Genomic DNA, 21,808 nt, shown 5'->3' on the forward strand with positions numbered 1-21,808 from the left:
AAAGCAGTTGACCTGTGTGAACTTAAGTCCGGCTGTTGTTTCAGGGCAAAAGCTCTGCAAATGCTGGTTTATACAAACACACACAGGTGTATATATATGTATAAAAGAAAGCTATGAATAACAAAAACAACTTCTGTTGAAAAAGAGCTTGAGGTATACAAAAAGAAACTTTTTAAGGTTCAAAACAAGGGGTGTATAAATTATGCTGTTGAAATCTGAATAGAATATTCCATTAGGAAACTGTGTTTGGATATTGAATGTGTTTTCAAGAGATTTTGTGTTACCTAGTCAAAAGCAACTTTATAAACTCTGTGACTATAACCACAATTCTTAATTTTAGAATGAGACCTAAGGAATACAGAATAATAGAATCATAGAATATTCTGTATTAGAGGGGACCTACAAGCATCATCAAGTCCCTTTCTACAAAATTAACTGCTGCTTTTTAAAGAGCTGGTCCAGGGGCAAAGCTAAGGACAGTATGACCTTCTATGAGGCCTAGCTAGACAGTCTTCATGATGTTTGCTATAGAGACAGTACAGGTAAACTATTGAAACAGTAGCTTCCAGTTAACTCCTAGTCAAAGTCTGAAGAAGTGCCACATCTATCAGGTTATGGTGGCGTGTATAGATTATAAGCCTAAAGGTAGCAAACTGAAAGAGTGGGTCAGATCTCAAAGTATGGAAAGTTGTCTCTGTTTAACTGTTTTTTACTATCAAAAATCAACAAACTTTAGTCCAAAAAGTGTACCAAATTGTCTTAAAAATTATATTTATTACTAAGCCTTCTTTACTCAATAAAATACGTCTACAGCAATTTTAATTGTGTTGCCTGCTGGTAAAGGAAGGTGATTCTTCCTCTCTACTCAGCAGCGGTAAGACACATCTGGAGTGCTCATTTCCCCAGTATAAGAGATAAGATGCTTGAAGAAGTTCAATGAAGGGCCATAAAGATGTCTAAGAAACTAGAGCTTTGCTCACATGAGAGACTGAGAGAGCTGGAACTCTTTACTCTGGCGAAAAGAAGCCTCAAGGGGATCTCATCAATGTGTATAAAAAAAATGGTGGTTTAAGGGAGACCAGGGAGTCAGTGATGCCATTGACAGAAAAGAGGGCGATGGACAGAAATTAAAAAAAACATTGAATTCCATCTGAACAAAAAAACCCAGAATTTTACTCTGGGGGCGGTCCACTGGTGGAGCAGTTTACTCAGAGGGCTTATGGAGTGTCCATCCTTGCAGATATTCAAAAGCCAGCTGAACACATTCCTGAACATTCTGACCCTGTTTCAGCAGGTCAGTTGGACTAGATGATTCCTTCCAACATCAGCCATTCTGTGATTTCTGTCAAGTTTTAAAAAATTATATCAATAATGAATTTTTATTTAAATGTTTATAATAATTTCCAGCCCAAACCATTCTATGATAATATGATTCTATGATATGCAAATTATGTAATGAGTACTGTTTGAGTATACCTACTGGGCAGCTTTGTGCTTAATCACTGCAGATTAATCCATGACTGGAAACTAAATTTGTTGTGCTGAATATACTACAGAAGTCAAACATCTTTCCATATTCAGCCAGAAGGAATTCTCTCTCTGGCTAACAGGAGAACATCTAGACAAACAAAATGAACATCCTGATATCACCTTAGAGTAGTTCCTGCTCTAAGCTTGAGAGTATCATCTTCTGTCCACTGCTGCCTAAGTGGGTTTTGTGCTTTATTAAAAGGTAATATTAGTTGTAAATACTCAGAATTATCAAGTGTCAGAGTTAATGGCACTATTCTTTGTGGTTTTTTTAAAGGTAAGGTTTTGATTTGCTTTTGCTGGGAGCAAGTGATTCTTAATCACTGTAGAAATATGAAATGATTGCTCTTGTATCCTTCTAAAAATTTCACTTGAAAATGTAGATTTTCTAAGAGTTTTAGGGAGAGAAAGACAAACTTTTCTTGTATATATTTTGAACAGTTATTCACTGTTGTATACTGAAAAGTATATGAGTTAAAAAATTTCTCCCATAAGGCCTCTCAGGACATATCATCACTGGTCAGTCCCAGAGAAGGAGAAAAAATAATACTAATAACTGTAACACTATTAATGTATTAATATCTGAGAGAACTGAATTCTCTTTCTGCTAAATAAGACAGATCATGTCAGCCAGGTCTATGGACTTTCAAGTTCTAAGCAGTCCATTTTCAAGCTTTTAGCATTTAGGTAAAAAGAAGCACTGCACCTCCTCTTCCCGCCTTTTCTGTCTCCGTCCATTTTAACAAGCAGTGGAAGTCAAACAGCATGTAAAAAAAATTACCAGGATGTAGAAAAAAGCCTCTGAACAGAGTTCTTCATGATTCACTAGTTAAGATGAACAACCAACTGCCAGGTCCAATAAGGACTTTTATATTTAGTTAGATAAATCTCACTTTCCATAACTTCTGCTGATGCTTGCCCAAACAAAGCATTCCTTCATTTGCCATTGCTCCTAGAGTAGCCTGGAGTGTTGAATAGATGCAGTTGTGATCAGCAATTGAATCTGTACATTTTTCTGTACATATAGTTACATATGTGGTATATATGTGGGCATCTGTGTGCACGCAAGTGTGTAAGATTTATTGCCAATGATAATATATTTTTACTTCATTCTGTAGATAACAGGATGAAGAAATAAAAATTGGTCATTCCAGGTAGTCCAAATTTGTCCAGGAGCTAGACAAATGTTGGGGGTTTTTAGTCAAGGTATGGAAGAGTAGACTTAGATCCCTGTTCTTTATGATTGAGGGAACTTTGTATCCCAGAAACCTCTATTATGAATGTTTTCATCCTGCTAAATGAAACAGGGGCGAAGAGCAAGCACTCTGTTGAACTGAGTGCTCACTATCTGATTTCTTTTACAACAACAGCAGCTACTTCACTCTGAGCCAAGTCTAATATAGAGGAAATTAATCACCAGCTGATCATAGCCTAGTCAATGCCATATCACCTTAGAACCATCGATTAGTCTCCAGTCCCTTGCTGTTATTAAAATTACTGTAGACATGACTACTAATGAATGCTTGTGTGTGTGTGTTTGGCTTTGTTTGTGGGGGGGGGGGTTTGTCTACTTGGTTAATTAGTATATATTTATTCTGGAAAAAGATAAGATTTGGTCAAAAATAAAGATAGGTTATGGTCAGGAATGCCAACTTAGTAGTGATCCTGTGTAGTCCATACTAGAATTAAAGCCACTCTGGAAGCAGACATAACTTTTGAGGAGATAAATAAGGAGCACTCAAGGAAGTAAGCCTTTCCCTTGGATTATTTTTAGTATGCATACTTGCTTCTTCAAGTTAGAGCTATTAGGGAAAACAGACTTATTACTAAAGCAGTAAAAGCCTACAGAGCTGCAGAAGAGACTGAATGACAGAAAAGATAAACCACTAGAAAAAAAATGAAGGGGAAAAAGCTCCAAAAGTCATAAATAAAGAACATTTCAAAAATAAAAGAGCAGATTAGGGAAGCAATGAATAAAATAAAAAGCCCAGTTTTGATTATGTTCAAAGAAAATGAACATGCTGCATCCAGAAAGTCTACAACAAGGCACATATGAATGCAGCAACTCCTTTAATGTTTTAATGGAGCTCTGTCCGGTTTACTTTAGAAAATTAAAAATTACTAAAAAATTTGAAAACGTGTTGAAAGGGCATTACCATAAATACAGTAGAAGATCTTTGTTGCACAAAGGGGAAGAAAATAGTAAAACTGGAGTATCAACAGATTGTTGCAATGACTACATTTATTTTGTTGTGTGATTTTTTTCAACGTATTTGGTAATGACCTTTCACTGAGTGTTGTTTTTTTAAGGTGGACCACCAGTAATGTATAATCAAAAGTATAATTCAGGAGTCAGGTGTATTATCTCATATAACTGCAATGGCACTTGACTGCTATTGTATTAGCACCATTATATTACTGTTAAGCATTTGATTACTGGGGTAATTAAGAAAACTTTTAAGACATTTTCTACTCTCAGCCATTTTACAAGAGCAATAAAACTACCTCATCAATTCAGTCTTCAGGAAAAATTAGTCCTCTGTGGGAGAACATCTCTCACGATGGCAATCAAAGCACCTACTATAGCAAGATGTATTTGCTTACTTGTGCTTCACAGTGCAACTTTGGGCTTGAGATTTATGGGAAGAATAAAAATGAAATGCAGCATGTTTGTGAGCAGTGTACAGATCTGCATGCATTATCTAAATTAGCAGATCTAAAATATTCACGTTCATTCTGTATGTCCTTCCTGTTATTTACAGGATTTATTTTGGGAAGATAAGTTTGTCTAGCAACTTCATCTTAGAAAACTTTAAGGAATTGCATACATCAGTGACTGAGAATTTGTTTCGTCATCCTCAGAACTTTAGAAATAGTGAAAAGAAGTGAAGCATATATGGTATAAAATAGAACTAAATTAAGACAGAATGTCTCTCTTGCTACAGAAAATACTCTGTAGCTCACCAAAACCCTATTCTGCAAGAACTTTATTCTAGATTGCTTCAATTCAGGGACATTTTCTGTTCTTCAGCTTAGAGATTCAACTGCAAACAAAAGATAGAGAGGCTTTTGAAGTCAATTAGGTTTTTAAGTTTGCTTTTACACTACCTCAGTGTTAGTCCAAAACAGTGTGTTTGTATTTTTTGCATAACTGGAGAAACAAGGAGTAAAGTAACCCTAGTCATCAACTCATTTTCCTGAGTGCTTTTTGTTTGAAGGGGCTGAGCATGACAGCCTAAACTCAGCCGTTTTGCCACCGTCAATCTAACATCATAGCTTTCAACATACTGTACCATGTTTAAAATATGTTAGACTAAAAAAGGACATCAACATCTGAGGTGTTTTCAGAAAACATTACTTTATAAAAATAGTATTGATTTACTGCTCATATGCTCCTCATTTTTATTCAAGAATATTAATTGTTTCTAATAAACAAATAAAAGATCACATGGCTAGTGGCTTGTTAACCTTTCGATCCTTTTCACCACTATTTTCACAAATCATCAAAAGAACTTTTTAGTATGCTGAACTCTCTTCTATAAGTAATGTAGAAATAAGAGAAAACTATGAATTCCTCATGTACTTATGTTTTACAGACCTGAAGGAAAACAAAGGGATTCAGGTGTTATTTTGTCTCTTTTAGTCTCTCTGATGCACGCTTGGGTATTTGCCATCTTCAGTGCTCTGTTTGGATTGATTTATTTGTTATAATAAATTTGCCTTCCTGGTTTAACACAAATATTCTTCATAAAGTTTACATGACACAGAAATCATTAACTGATGATAAAATTCCAGTTTCATGAATTTTGTGCAGTTTCAATAATTCTGGTAACTATTTTGATTGTAGTAATTCACATTTTTACGTACTACAATCAATGAATTCTTTCCTGAATATCTGAAAAATGCCAAAAAATATTTGTGTTTTCTCTGACTCCATTCAGTGGAAAAGGCTTTTGTCAGTTTATTTAATTAACTTGAAATGATATAGAAAAATATTTTTACTGCTTAATAAATAAGAAATTATTTCAAATAATTGGCTTTCACACATGTAAAGGTTTTGTGTGTCCATGCACTGTAAGCATTTTTTTAGTCAAACTTAATTAAAATAAATCCAGTAGTTGAGCAAAGTTTGACAGTTCAAAGCAGTTAGAGAAATTTTACTGAAATTCCAGCCCTAATACATATAATGAAGAAAAAATAAAAAATAGATATTATGATTAAAGTTATCTTTATTCTTTTTATTTGACAAAGTGCTTTGTGATATACATTAAACTAGAAGCATGGTAAAATATTTTAGTAAAGAATAATTTTTTTCTAAGCAATATATATTTGGAGGGGTTTTTTTCTTCTTCTAGTACCTATTTAAAAAAAAAAAAAACAACAAAGAAGGCAGTATTACTGCTTCTACAACTGATTTATATTATCCAAGTATTCAAAAGAGTGTAATTGTTTCTGCAACTGATTTGCTAAAATTCATTTTACAAAGAGTAGGCTATTTGAATGCAGAAAACTCTAGAAGATTTAAATGATGTGGTCAATTGTTGTTTGAAGGGAAAATTAAAAAAAGATTTTGGAGATAATTAAAGATTCTAAGTCAGCAAAAAGGCCTGGATGAGTCAGACAGTAAAGTATAGGCAATTTAGAGGACCAATAAAGGAGCTTTATGAAAAAAAAAAAGAGCTGGTACTTGTCATGGTCGTGGTACAGGAGAGCCATTTTCTGTGACTGTGGAACTTGTTGATGGTGGGAGTATCACAATTTTAACAGAACTTTCAGTCAGAAAGGCTTTCAGTTAGACTGTGAAATTTCTGGTCAAACGGAGAGCAGGGCTACAAATAACCCAGGGCTACAAAAAATCCCAGGGCTACAAATAACCTTGCAAACAACAGTGTAAGTTGAGGAGAAAACACCAAGCCTGAATCACGTCCTTGGTCTCTCTGAAACAGATGAGAGATTTCAATCTCAGTCTCTTATATTCCAGATGAATAACCTCATCAAAGACTGTGTAATGAGCCCTTAGGATGTCATTCTAAATTAGCCATGTGGTAAAGTATGATACAAAAGTAGTATTGACTCCGGGTTTTCCAGATTTCAGGATTTTATTTATTTATTATTTATTTGTTTGTTTTCCTGAGGTAGATCTGCATTTCTGATTCTGGAAACTTTACATTTTACCTCTTTGTTATTTTTTGTTTTGTTTTTTTATACATTTTTTTGCTTTTCCCACTTTCCTGTGATCATTTTCCAAATACATTTTTATTTTGTTTTATTTCATCAAGGAAGGGGACAACGTATGAAAGTTTTGAAAACAGACTTTGTTTTCAACTATACTTCCTTGTCTAGTTTTTCATAGTCAACTGGTGTATCCCATGTTCTGGACTCCAGCTAATTTAAATCCAAAACAACTATGCAATTAGATTTCTAGCTAGGTGAGTGTCCCAATTATATTGATATCACTCCCATCTTTATTTCAAAAGACCAATTCATGAATCTACAGAACTATGTCCAAAAAACAGGAATAGGCTTCCAGTCTGTGTGTAAAATTACAAGATTTCATTCTGTTGTTAGATATTTCATTAAAGTAGAATCAGTCTGATTTTACAAAAATTAGATCCCATTAAACTCTTTCTAAAAGTGTTCAACAATTGTGGAGTTACCTAAAATTGGCTTGAAAATTTAATTGGAAAAAGCCACATTTGAATTAAAGCAGTGAAGGGACTAACTGGGAATCATTTGAAACTGATTTCTGCATTTTCTATCTCTCTCTCTGGATCTAAATTTTGTAGGAAAAGGTACAGAATCAGCATGTTCTCCTTGTGTTTTCTGTCATATTTATGATATTATTATTTAGAGTTTATCTAAAAGCAGGCCAATTCCGTGTAACTGACCCTATCCCTCTTCTCATTCTCCTTCTCTTCCCCCATTTTTAGTACCCTCTCTGCTATGTTTCTCCTTCCTCAAGCACCCTTAGAGCACTACATTTTTCCTTCACTTAGTGTGTTTTAATCTTCTTCTATCTTATATTTACTCTATCTTTCTCCATTTCATGTGACTAATATGGCTTTCTGTCTTTGCTTCCATTCCTTGGTGCCCTATCAGCATTTCTTCTGTACCAGCCTTTCCAATTTAGTTTTCATTTCCTCCTTGAGATAAATCTAGTAGTAGCAAAGATTTCTCTCTAACACCATGTAAGTACTGCATTAAAACCCTATTACTGGTAATTGAGCTAATGTAAAAGTGCAGATTACCTATAATTTATGACAAAGTGACTCTTGTGTCTTAGGCATTGTAATGAATCACATTTATAAATCACATTAATGAAATTTAAATGTATTGGACGCTTACCAAACATCCCAAAGTGATGCTGGGAACACTTGAGAGAATATTCTAAAAAGTCTGACAAGTGAAATCTAAATAGTCCAAATCTAGAGTCAGGACAGGGGAGTTATTCTGGGAGCTGATATTCAAGCTCTCTTCTTGACCATGGAGAGGGTCAAACCTGTACATTTTATTTGTTTTATCTCTTGCATCAGCTTCCATATCTTCCAGTTTTTGCAACAGACAAATGAAAGTTCGGTACAAACTCATGTATTATGAATGGGATCAGACAATAGTTATTTCGCATACATTGATATTTAGTTATTTTATTCAGTCTTGTAAAATTCAGTCATTGATATTTGTCTGATTGCTTCAGTTACATATACCAGGAGTAGATTTGGCCCAGTATTTTGAATGTAAGACATTTTCACACTTTAGACATGTCAATTATCCTACGCAGTCCCGAGTGTCTAAATTCTGATGAGTTTAGCAGCTTCATGAAACTAACAAAACTCAGACTTTTAATCATTTGAAATTGATCAACAGAAGAACCTTCCCTGCCATTCCATCATGAGTGTTTCATTTGCAAGAAGTGTACTGATGGAATGGTCACCTACAAATCAATGTTTAACTGCCGAAGCTAGCTTGCTGCTTTTTATGCCAAGTAAGACAGTGGGTATTTTATATCAGTGCTGGCTCAATAATTTTACTCATCTACATTTTAAAATACTCAGTTGTAAATCTAAGCATATGGACTGTGTAACCATGGAAGTAAAATTAGTTCACCAATGCAGTTCTCCCATTTCGTGTCCTTTTTCTCCTGGATTTTAAGATCTTGTTAAATGAAACCAGGTTATAAATTATTACTAGAATTAATAGAGTTCTGCTACTAAGGAATTAAAATAATATAGATATGCCTCTTTGTATATCTATATACACATTGGGTTTGATCTGCACTTAAAAATTTCTCCCCCTCCTCTTCCTATTTGTAGTGCTTATCTTTGTATGTCACCCCCGCTACCCGGGGTGTTTGTGAGACAGCTGTTGGGAGAGATGTCTAAAAATTTTTTTCCTGGAGGAGATGGCAAATTGAAAATCTATTTTTCTAAAAGTTTTATGTTTTCATAACTATTACACTCAATAAGTATGCGTTACATGCTATTAGCCTTAGCAAGGTATTTTAATCTAACAGTTCTGCATCATGTTCACATTAATATGCAAATAGAAGGAGAATACAAAATTAAATGGAAATGAAAGTTGAAAATTAATTGACATTTTTGTCACAAAAGCTTGGAGAAACAGTACTTATGGTTTAATGGCAAAAAGCTAATGTGTCATCCTAGGGAGAGCTATATCAATCTAGAACTAAGATGATTTTACTGAGGAAAAGTGCAAAGTCCTGTTTGTGTATGCAGGTTGCCAGCTCCCCCTATGCAGGTGGTCCCATCACCATAAACCTGGACTAAATTGCTGCCATCCATTAAACACAGTGGCTGTCTGGATAGCTGCCTAGCACAGACTTACACAGGCCATCTATTTCTGTCAGAAATATGATATGTCACTGACAAAAGCTTAATTACTCCATTAATTAATAGGACAATTTTCAAAATGTCTTGCAATGCAGCTTGACACTCATTAGTGCCATTTATGAATAATTTCTCCCAGGGTATAATACACTATAAAGTGTAATTTGAAAGGGAATAATACATGTTTAAACCCTATGTATCCGTGAAACCAAAATACATTCTTTGCTGAATTAGCTTTATGAAAAGCTCAGACCTATTTGCTGAATGCTTGGAAAGATATTTCTCTGTATCAAAACACTTCTGTTGCAGACCAGTAAGCTTATTCTGAATTGAACTCATTTGAGTCTAGGCAGCACTTCCCTACATGAAATCTTGATCCCACTCTAGTTGGACTCTTACTACTAATGAAAACATAAAAAAAAAAAAAAATGGAAAACCCTTTTAAACTCAATACAGAAGAGGTGCACTGTCGCAGAATAGGCACTAGAAGATACTCTACCTCATCAAAATGAAATAGTGAAACTTCCTGGTTCTGAAAACAGGAAAGCAATTATCTTTAAAAGTGTTTCTCCTCCCCCAACTAGCTAATTCACATATAAAACAATGGAATTGTGCTTATACTTTCTCCACATATTTCTCTCATTTTGGTTTATTTTTCTCCTGTACATTTACTCCCCTGCAAGATCACTCCTGGTCTTATAGAAGATATGTGATGGAATAATCTGTGCCAGTTCTTTTGTCCTCTAATTTTTCCAGTCCTATAAAGAGATAGAGACACCCAGGGACATAGGGATGTACTAGTACAATAGCAGTACAAACCTTTCGGTACCCCTGGCCTTCATGCAGAACTCAATAGCTCAATAGCACTTAAGGTGTTTAAGAAAAGTAAACTACTAAGGAAGTTCTTGAAAAACACTTTCTTGGTGTAAATGGTGGTATAGTAAGGTAAACTGCCATACAAGAGTGTTAGTGGAAACTCTAGAGTCTTAAATTAGGATTTTAGGAAGGGATCTTTTGGGTTTCTAATCTAGGATTGCATCACCTAGGATTTTTGTTTAGTGTCCATAAATTTCACTGTCCAAACAGCATTTCCTAAAGGAGCTCAGAATTTGCTGAGTGTTCTTAGAAAATTTGTCTTAGGGCACTCCCTAATGTATGGCAGGAGGTAGTGTGCACTGGGAAGGTGAAAACCTTTACCACTGCCTCTGCCTACACTGTTCACCTGCACAGTTTGCTTGTTAGTCAACTGAGGAGGCTGAGCTGACAGTGTGCTGCGGCAGGATCTGACTCTAGAACAGCAGGGATGGGGGACACAGTAACCTTTTCAGCCATCCCAGTCCTAGCCTTCTTGTCAATCAAAGCCCTAAGAATACACTGAAAAAACAGATTTTCTGAGGGTGGGCACTCAGTAGCTTCTAAAAATCCAGCTCTTTGAAAAAGTCTTATTTAGACACCCATCAGTTAGAGCCCTTAAATTTAGTGCACAGCTCTTAATTGGTAAAATCTTAATACAGTTCTGCAGCTTGGGCAGCTAAAGCTGTTCGACATTGAAAAGTGCTTTTTTACCCAGCAAATCCTGTTAATCATAGTATGAATATGGTTAGAGTCTGTGGTTCAACTCAGAAATGTATGCTCAGCCTTCAGTATGTGAATAGTCAATTAACAATAGAATTAGCAACACATGCCCTCCCCCAGAAAAAAAACAAACAAACAAAAAAACCCCAACAAAACAATAAACCCCAACAAACCCCTTTGATTTTGTTTTGACTTGCCAGTATGAATCCCATGGTATCAGTTGCTCCAGAACTGATTTACGCAAGACTGTGTTAACCATTCCTCAGTGACCCAATGTTGCCAGGTATGTTTTGTGCAAAAGATAGAGAAGAGAGGTATGTTAAGTGGTGCTTTGATATGTCTTATGCACACTCCTAATCAAAGCATAGAGAGTATTAACGTAGTCTCTTTAAAAAAAAAAGAAAGGAAAAAAATCTTGCTGAGTGGTTCACTAATGTTAATGAATGGCTTCCATTTTCCTTCTCTCAATATTCAGTACTCTTTCTTTCTTAGTTTCCTTTCAAAGCCAATAAGCCATAAAAAGACTGAGAGTTACAGCTCTGTTTGTGTTTAGCTATTGCAGGTGAGAGGAAGGTGCTCCAAAACCAGTGCCTCAGGCATTTTGGTTATTTTTCTGCACTGAGCCTAATCCTACTCTTAAAATCTTTTGGTGCAATAAAGTTAGTTCTCCTCCTTGATGCCAGTAAGTACTACTATCCCACAATATTCTAAAAGTAACTGGATAGTCTTTCCCATCTGCAATATGAATACTTTCTCCCCTCCCTATAATCAGTGACTAGTGGACTGTTTTTATTTAAAATGCCCTCATATTTGATTTTGAAGATATAATCCTCCCAATCTACACACCTCAGCAACCAACCACAAAATCCCAAAAACATAGGTGTCTTCCTTTCCAGATGAGTGTCATAACCCCACACAATATAGTACTGTCTTTATGGTGTGATGATTCCTGCATTCCTGGGCTTCATGCTGCTCCAGCTCCATTTGAAAGAGCGAAGAGGGTTCTCAGCCAGAATATACCATAACGAGGTGTTATGATTGAGACTACCTGCAGTTACAGTTTACCTTTTATTAATCTGTGTTACAAGAAATGAATTCATCTCTTACTGTCCAACCCATTTTACCTCCTTTTATTCTTATCACTGCTGTGACCAGTGTTTCAGGGTTCTTTCCTCAAACAAGGAAACTTTGAGTGTTAACTGTCATCTGGACGGGACTAAAATCCTGATCTGATTTCCTATGCTTAAGGTTGCTATCATCATCTCCTCCTGACAGTTATGGGAGATTAAGCAGCTGCTTACATTATCCTGAATTGCCTTCATATTTCCCAGAATATATCTCTGCATATGTGGGAAAATAACTGTAGCTATTCAAAGACATCTGTGTGCCTATGGGGTTAGGTGATTCCAAAAAACAAGATTACTATTTGGGAGTTAAGGATTATTTAGTTTCTTAAGCTCTTATTTTGTTATCCATATTGATGGGTTTTTTCCATAAAATGTGGACAAAACCACTACCATTCACATGATGATACTAAAAGGACAAAGAAGAGCCTACTCACATACTATCACCTTAATGAAACAGAATATCTTCAAATGCTTCAGTCTTAAGTAAAATTATTGAAATAAGCTGTTCTGGATCTTTTGTTTGTGCAACTACCTGGTCTATATTATAAAGCAAAGATTTCTGGGAGTTAGAAGAAGTGGATGATTTCTAAACAGAAAAGTAGAATAATATTTTTAAACCTTTGCAATGAATTACGATACATATTCTCAGCTGAAGCTTTTTAAATTCAAGCTTGTTGATGCATTCCTCCCATTCAATATCATTACTGTTACTCACATAGTTACTATTCATAAGACTAAAATATTTTACTGTTTGATTTGTTTTGTTGGATTCTGTTTGGTTACGGCCTGCTGTTCTAAACCAACTTTGCAATAGCATACATTTGCTGCCATAGCAATCATTCCCATTTTTTTTCCATATTTGCCAGTGCAGACTGCATAGCATTTGACTTAATATTCATCAATTGCTCCTGTTTTATAAACATTAAGCCAGTGATACCTTACTAAGTGAAAATTGTTAATACATGTCCTTTCCATTCACATAGGACTAAATCACATTCAGGTACCAAAACATAAGTTCATTGAAGATGTAATTGCATTTATTTTGTTCTGCTAGTTAGTTCCATTAACGTGGCAGGCTTAAGAGACTTTCAGCTTTTGAAATCTTCTTCAGAATTGTTCCAAAGTTATTATATTCTTCATATATTAGACATCCCCAGTATTCCAACAAACAGCTATGGTGCATGTTTTCTTTTCAAGATAGGCTGCATGAATTTTTAACAGGTAACAATATTCCCATAACACTTTTCGAGGAATGTGTTCCTCCGTGTGTGTTGTTCACTGAACTGGTATGCAATGTGGCTTTACAATATTCTGAAAGTATCTTTAGCACTTAGAACCTCATGTATGATGGCACGTGACTGTATCACTGAAACTCCTATCAGGACTCTGGAAATGTGCCTGTGTAGACCCCACAAATTCATTTCACACACGTTTTCCATGGAATAACAAAACCTTATTTTACTGGTACATCTTGAGCTACATTTGATCTGTTGTCAATCTGAGCACCACACAAAACAGGTTGTGGAACCACAGCTTCTCATTATAGGCATACTGATTCTCCTGTTCTTATTTCTTATCACCTTCTACAATGAATATTTTTAAAATACTGTATTCTTACATTTTTTTCAGGGTAATTTTGACAAAAATGCCTTTCTTTTCATGCCAGCTTTTTTATATGCTTCACGTTTTGTCATCAACCACTTAGCACGTTAATTTTTCACTGTTTAAGATTATGCTATAGATAGAATACACTTTTAAAACCTTACCAATTGTTGCTTACAAAGTTGCTGTTTTTCAATCCCCATATTCATGTCACCAGCTGTGTCAGCCTTATTCACCATAAGTGTCATAGAATCACAGACTCATTTGGGCTGGAAAAGACCAGTAAAACCAGTACAAAAAATCAGTACAACCATAAGTGTAACACTACCAGGTCCACTGCCAAACCATGCCCCTAAGCACCACATCCACACATCTTTTAAAAAACTCCAGGGATGGTGGTTCAACCACTTCCCCAGGCAGACTGTTCCAATTTTTGATAATCCTTTTAGTGAGGAAATTTTTCATCATAGCTAATCTAAACCTCTCCCGGTGCAACTTGAAGCCATTTCCTCTTGTTCTCTTGCAAATTATTTCAGAGAAGAGACCAACCCCCACCTTGCTGCATCCTCCTTTCAGGTAGCTTTAGAGAGCAACAACATCTCCCCTGAGCCTCCTTTTCTCTGCACTAAACAATCCCAGTTCACTCAGCTGCTTCTCATAGGACTTGTTTTCTAAACATTTCACTCATTATAAGTAAAAATCTTTCAGGCTTCATACTGTGGCTGAGGTCAACCAGTTAAATAGCTGTTAAATAGTTGCAGAATGAATAAAAATAATCTGTTAAACTGCTACTGAAACTTTAGCTGTTATCTCACCAGACTGAAATCAGAGGTCTCTAACTACACCTGCATGAGGTATACTCTCTCACTAGGGTTTTTAGTGCTTCAGGTGTTACTGCCAAGGAAGTAGAGAAAATCAAGAACTACACCTAAATAGAAAGAAGAGTTTGGGGAAGGAAAGGAATACAGAATAAGAACATGGGCACAGGCGGAGAAAGACAGACATAAAGAGAGAAAACATACACGAACAAGAAATGCAGAGAAGGAAAGAGATTAACAGAGCTGTGCAGTCACAGTAAAGGTGAAGGGTGGAACGTGGATGTAGTCAGGAGAGGTGATTGAGAGGTGGTCAAGTAGTGAAACGTTTGGAAGTACGGTGTAAAGGAAATAATGTCATTCACTTCCACTAAAAAAATAATTGAATCTGTACATACTGTCTCATCTTTAATGACTGTTGATACACAAGACATGGGAACATGAAGGAGAAATTGTGAAGAAGTCAAGCTTTTTTGGTTGCTTTGAAACTTCTTAGCATTTCATATCTTGGGAGACATGTCACTATAAAGAATGATAGCAGCAGCAGGTCAACTTCAAATAACTTTTGCTGCAGTCATGAGTTCTTGCTATTTCTTTAAATCTGATTTTATTTTCCTTACAGTAGATATCTGGGGAAAAAAAAGGCACTATGCTCATCACTTGCATGTGGAGGAGTTGGTTTAAGTGGTAAGACTAAAACCATGATGAAAGAAGGGAGACTAGAATTCTATGTGTACTATGAACAGCAGTAATTATAAACTTATCCTTTCTCCTCAAAAGCTCTTCTCTTTGTCTCATTTTGTATGTCAAAGCTTCTCGTGAGTGGAAAAAGTAGATTACAAATTTTAATTGATACTCAGTTAAATAATTTTATATTCATGTGTGTTCAAGCATTCAGGTTAAACTTTCTTTACTATGATTTGTTATTTATAATGAAGTAAGAAAAGGGATACTGTTACCTCACCAACAGTACTCAACTGGGTGCTCTCTATAGCCTATTTGTCTGTGTATTTTTCATAACATCCCTTAGGAGTCTTGATTCTTATCCAGTTATTGTATAGGATATATGCAGTTGGATCCAACATAAAATCGAAAAATAGAGATGGAATCTCAGGCCTGTCAACTTCATGCTGGCTGCCATGGCAAGAAATTATAAACTCATGCCTGCATTTGCTGTCTTTCCATCTTTCTGTGGGCCAGGAAACTCTGTCTTTCTACATAGTACTCAACTGAGGAGTGCGACCAAACCTCATCTCTGAATACCCAGCTTCCTACTGATTATAGTTGGAGATACATGTTCACATCTACCCAGACAGAAAAACTAATCTGTTATTAGCTGTCCTGTATCACAAGTGAAGTGCTCTATTCCTGAATTATCAGAGAAAAGGAGCGGTATCAGTAGCTCATCCCTTTCTTCCAGACTTATTTAGAAATGCACTAGGTCTCTGGTCATGTTCTTGGCCGTAATCTCTGCAGAGACACACAGATAGGAATCTCATATGGATTTAAATGTTCTCTGAAACCAGGAGTTAGGTGACTATATCCTTAGTTCCCATTTTCCCTTGCAGTTATTCTTACTGTTTAACTTACTGTCATTTTTTTCTCTGTGTGTTGGCCTTTGTATATTTCATTCTTTAACACTAAGTTCTACTGAAGTAAAATGCAAAATACCTAGCTTCTGGACTGCATAGTATAACTTTCACTGAGTAGCTGTGGCATAATTTTCCTTGTGAATGTATAGCCTAACAGCCTGTCTCCAGGCAGCAATCAGGACCCCATTGAGCTTGGCAAGGTGCAGTCACTGATCCAGGACTTTCACAACATAAGCTCATGACAAGAAAGAACAGATGGAGACAAAGGTAAATAGCATTGTGGTGGCAAATAGAGTAACAATGAAGTTAGGTCCATCTGTTGTTCCAGTAGGCACAGAAAGTATACTTGTCCTCTGCTGTGTCCCATTGTACAGTTTCATCTCTTTGGGTACAGCAGGCAGCTTGGTAGATAAATAGACGAGGCTATGCTTTGACTGAGGGGGGTGTATTTATATGTTAACTCTACCTCCCACACAGACTTTGCTCCCTTCAATCCCCTCTTCCTCTCAGCTCTTTTCTCTTGGCAAGGTAGATGGGCATGTTAGAGTTGCAGTTAGGTGCTGATTGAAGAAATTCATGAATAAAGGGCTCAAAACTTTTCTTTGAGGCAAAAGCTCTCCTAAAAAATAAAATGCTCCAGGAACTCTTCTCTGGTTCTGAGAACAAATGACTTGACATAGCTGGTGTCCAAATGGCTACCTTCTTTGATGCTCCAAAGTAAGCTGTTCACATCAAAACTACTTACTGAGGGTGGTCTTTGGTGCAAACTGTCGTTCAGCTGTTTCAAAACATAATTTGGGAATATGCTAGATGGTGTAGGCTAAAGCCGAGCTATAGGTAGGCCAATCAAGTTGTATCCATGGTCTCAGGTCAGCTCATGAACCCTGCACTTCTTTAGTTTGCAAATATAGTAGTCTGAGCAAATAGACTTACTTGACACTTCATGAAAGATGCAAAATGAAAGGATAAAATGTACATATGTGGAGAAAAGACTTAAAGAGTTGGAGAGATTCTGAAGGTTTATGACAAACTATTGCTTTCGACTGTTTGGTTTGGTTTGGTTTTGCAATGGACTGTCAGTTTAGTTCAGGAAGAGGTGACCTTCACATTCAGAAATCCTGAACGCTGAATCAATGTAAATAAAACAGCAACTTTCCTAGGCACTAAATGGAAAGCTGTGAGAATCACTCAGGTTAGAGGCAGTTGCTTTTATTGTGCTTTTATTACACTGCAATACTGCAAAGGGACCATGATTAGTTTAGTATTCTACTGCGTGTCACATAGCCATCATCCTGTGTGTCATTTAGTCACAGCATCATAAACTAGAGGCTTGATTTTCTGAAGTGCTCAGTGCCAAACACTTCAGTCCCCCAATCCACTAGGCTGCTTGCAATAATGCTCCCAAAGAAACCAGCTCCTTCGTATTTTCTGTAGCTATAAAAAAGCAGAAAAAAAGAAAAAATAATTAAACAACCAGACAGTTTAATGTTATGCCTGCAGAAAGGAAAGAGACTTATGTAAAATGTATGTATGGATTTGTTTGATTGGGATGACTTTCCAGCACTGTGGAAATGGGCAGCATAACTTAAGACAATACAACTGATCCTGATTTCACTGTCTTGGGACTTGACTGCAATTCAAATTCTTATTTTCTGGGTTGATGAAATTAATAGCTACGAGCTATAATCACAAGTGAAAATGATTTATAAAACTAGAACACTTGTAGCAAAATGATTATTTCATTATTATAAAGATTTACATTGCTTCTTATTTTTAAATGTACAGTCAAAGTAGAAGATTGACTTGGGTTATATTAAAATTTTTGTGCCTATGTAAAAATAATTATGCTCACATTTCATTACCATGGTTATTATGATAACTGAGAAAATAAAGATTGCAATAAATATACTTTAAGAAATAGAATTTAATAATAGAAGAGATAAAGTCAGAGCAAATCTCAAAGTGTCATTAGAAAAAATGCCAATATGCCATCTCATTTTTATCTGAGAGCACAACTTTGATCAGAACACTATGTGAATTCACTCAAAACACAATCTTCTTTTAATGATAAAGCAACATTTTTATCTTCATGTTGTTAAGCGAAGTATGAGTTCATAGCTAAATACCAAATTCACGTGACTGCTCAGTATCTGAAATAACAAAATACTTGTGTATACAAATTAGAAATGTGACACAAAATTGAATTTTATTATTGCTATTCACAGATGGTATATGCAAGTAGTCTTCAGTTTGAGTTTTTTTTATTTATTTATAAAACCAGTGTTCTAGTTTATAAACATAAAAACTACGTTTAAGTTATTAATGGACATATCGTATTTTCCATTAAATTAAGTCTATTAGAATTAAAAATTTTTTCTTCTCTAAAGGGAAACTGTATAAACAAACGGCCTAATCATGTAATTCATAAGCAGGGGAAACTCCAGTTGATTTGAATTTTTCTAAGGAATTGCATAACAGGGATGTAAAACCATTTTATATTATCCATTTCTGGATCATATATTTAGTGTTAAAAATACTTAGAATATTTGAAGTGTAATTCTGTGATGCAAAGAATTTTAATTGGAGTCACCCATGGACCCTTTTCCCCTTAAGAAAATATCAAAGCTAATTGTCTAAACAGAGTAATTAATTTAAATAAACACCTTTGGCAACAAAATAATTCTTAAGGAAGCGAACATGCTCTTCTTCAGACACAAGTGCACTCACCTTGACCGATGCTATTAGGATTTGGTGATAAGGTCTAGCTTGACAATTGTTCCAGTGCTCTAGGATAGGTTTCTGTTAATCTAATACATATTATTATTAAAAATAATGATACTCATTAATGATAATAAAGTAAAAAATAACTCCTGAGAGAAGTGGGAAATGTGAAATTCCGTCTTTACCAGATATTGCTTATTTTGGTGATGGTAATTATGTGGTAAGCCCTTAATTTTCTGAAGGAGATGACATTTGCTGATGTACATAAATAGGCCAGCTGTTCCTTTTTTGGGGGTAAAACATCATATACAGTTAAATCTACTCAAATCGCTATAAAAATCCCCAAAGTAAGGTTGACAGTCCTTCAGTGGCAAACCTGAACTATAAATTCCTAAGTCATTAGAAAGACAATAATTTTCAGTATAAAGTAATGCATTCAACTATGTAGGAATGCATTTTATGTTCCCAAATGGCAATAATTTAGGATGTGAGAAATAAAGACATAAAGACAATCATTTTGCTATTTAATAGGGAATGTGATGGGTAATGAAGCAAGATTACAATTAAATTCTAACATGCTGTGTCCTACAGGAAAAATCAACTCTAATGTTTCTAACCTTTATCAACTGGCAATGCTGCAGTTATGATCTCATAAGTAGTTATCAGTCCTGTCTGTATGGCATTGATCAGGATTAATACTGTAAGACACTAACAGAGTGAATAATCTAGAAAAATCTAAAAGTATAACATTGCATGATGACCTCAGAATTGCAGAAAAACTCCATGGAATTGCAGCTTCACATAGTCAGAAATACTTACAGGCATCATTTGCCAAATTGCAATGTCTAAAATTAGGAACTCAAAACCATATTCTGTCATCTCACTGTGAAGTCTAACTTTTTCACAAATACTGAGCACTTCTGACCCTATTAATGATAATGAGACCTAAAGCCCAGAAAACATTTAAAAATCTGGCAACTGTCTTTTATATAGCTAACTTCAATTATCAGAATTAAAAATTGTAACAGAGAGTTCGTTCTGATTTTCATCACATAGTGAGGAGGCATAATCAAAAGCACAGGCCTTTTGTGATTACTCGTGGCAGGTGTTTAGTAAAGCAGTTGGCAACTAATGCCAACAAGTTAATGCAATAAATTTTTGAACAACCTTTTAGGAGACACCACCACTTTAGGTAAACATCTGACAAGTAGAAGCTGGAATACAAAGAATTGCTTTCTCATTCAAGGACATGATATATCAACTAAAAGGGGCAAATGTTGTATTCTTCTGAGTCCAGTTTATGCTGGTCTCAAGTGTACTGGTGGTGCTGAAGCTCTGGTTTTTGTGGACATCTATTTTTGAGGAAATTAATTGTTGCCCACCCACATAACCCATCCTGTTAAGCAAATAAGTTTAGATCATTTGCCAGTGAACAGTGTGATTCTCTTCCATGACCACCACTTCCAGTCTCCTCTTGAGAATTGGTAGACACTTATATTACTTGTTTTACCAGCACCTTACCAAAAGAAGCAGTTTGAAAAGAAAACTATGTACAGTCATCTTTACAAAATTGTAGAACTGCCTAAAGCTTCTTAAAGCTTTGTTGTCCCAAATTCTTGGACTGACTGTAATAAAAATGAGAAGTGTGAAAATGGAGCAGATATTTAACCTCCCTACACCTGAAGTCTGGAAATATGGGGGCCTTACACTCCATGCTAAATTTCACAAGTCTGTGGTGCACTGTTGGGAACTAGGCGAACTACCATCAGACCTTAGTGATGCAGTCATTATCACCTTGTAATAAAAAGAACGGAGTTAAATCAGACTGTTCAAATTACAGTGGTATTACTCTGCTCTCCATTCCTGGCAAAATCCTGGCAAGAATACTTTTGAACAGACTAATACCTACCATAGCAGAAGGAATTCTACCTGAAAGCCAGTGTGGTTTCAGAGCCAACAGGAGTATCACAGACATGGTGTTTGTTCTCAGACAACCGCAAGAGAAGTGTAGGGAACAGAACAAAGGTCTCTATGTAACCTTTGTTGACCTCACCAAGGCTTTCGATACTGTGAACAGAAAAGGTCTATGGCAGATTTTGGAACGTTTAGGATGCCCCCCAAATTCCTTAAAATGATTTTCTCACTCCATGAGGATCAGCACGGTCAAGTCAGATATGGCAATGCACTTTTTGACCCTTTCTAATTACCAATGGTGTGAAACAAGGCTGCGTTCTTGCGCCAACCCTATTCACAATCTTTTCCAGCACGATGCTCCAAAGGGCCACGGCAACTGTCAATGATCAGGACGGTATCTACATTCGATATCGTACTGATGGAAGCCTATTCAACCTAAGGCGACCTTAAACCATCTTGTCTGGGAGCTGCTTTATACTGATGATGCTGCCCTTGTCGCCCACACAGAAACAGCTCTGCAGCATTTAACATCCTGCTTTGCAGACACTGATGAGCTCTTTGGGCTGGAAGTCAGCTTAAAGAAGACAGAAGTTCTCTATCAACCTGCACCTCAGGAAGTCTTCCATTATCCCCATATCACTATTGGCCAATCAGAGCTCAAATCAGTCCAGCAGTTTAATTATGTAGGTAGCCTCATCTCCTCGAATGGTAAGATTGATGGAGAGATAGACAATAGGTTAGCAAAGCCATATAGTGCTTTTAGAAAACTCCATAGAAGAGTTTGGCGAAATAAACACTTGAAGAAAAGTACCAAGATCAGTGTTTACAGAGCCATTGTGTTGTCTACTCTTTTATATGGATTCGAATCATGGGTCATCTTCCGCCACCACCTGTGACTCCTAGAACGCTTCCATCAACACTGTCTCCGTGCAATTCTAAACATCCACTGGTCAGATTATGTGACCAATACATCTGTTCTAGAACAAACAGCAATCACAAGTATTGAGGCCGTGTTGCTGAGAACACAGCTACACTGGGCAGGACACGTCTCAAGGATGCAGGACCACCGCCTCCCTAAGATCTTGCTT

The sequence above is a fragment of the Chiroxiphia lanceolata genome, chromosome 2 (genome assembly GCF_009829145.1).
Source record: "Chiroxiphia lanceolata isolate bChiLan1 chromosome 2, bChiLan1.pri, whole genome shotgun sequence".
Classification (NCBI taxonomy): domain Eukaryota; kingdom Metazoa; phylum Chordata; class Aves; order Passeriformes; family Pipridae; genus Chiroxiphia; species Chiroxiphia lanceolata.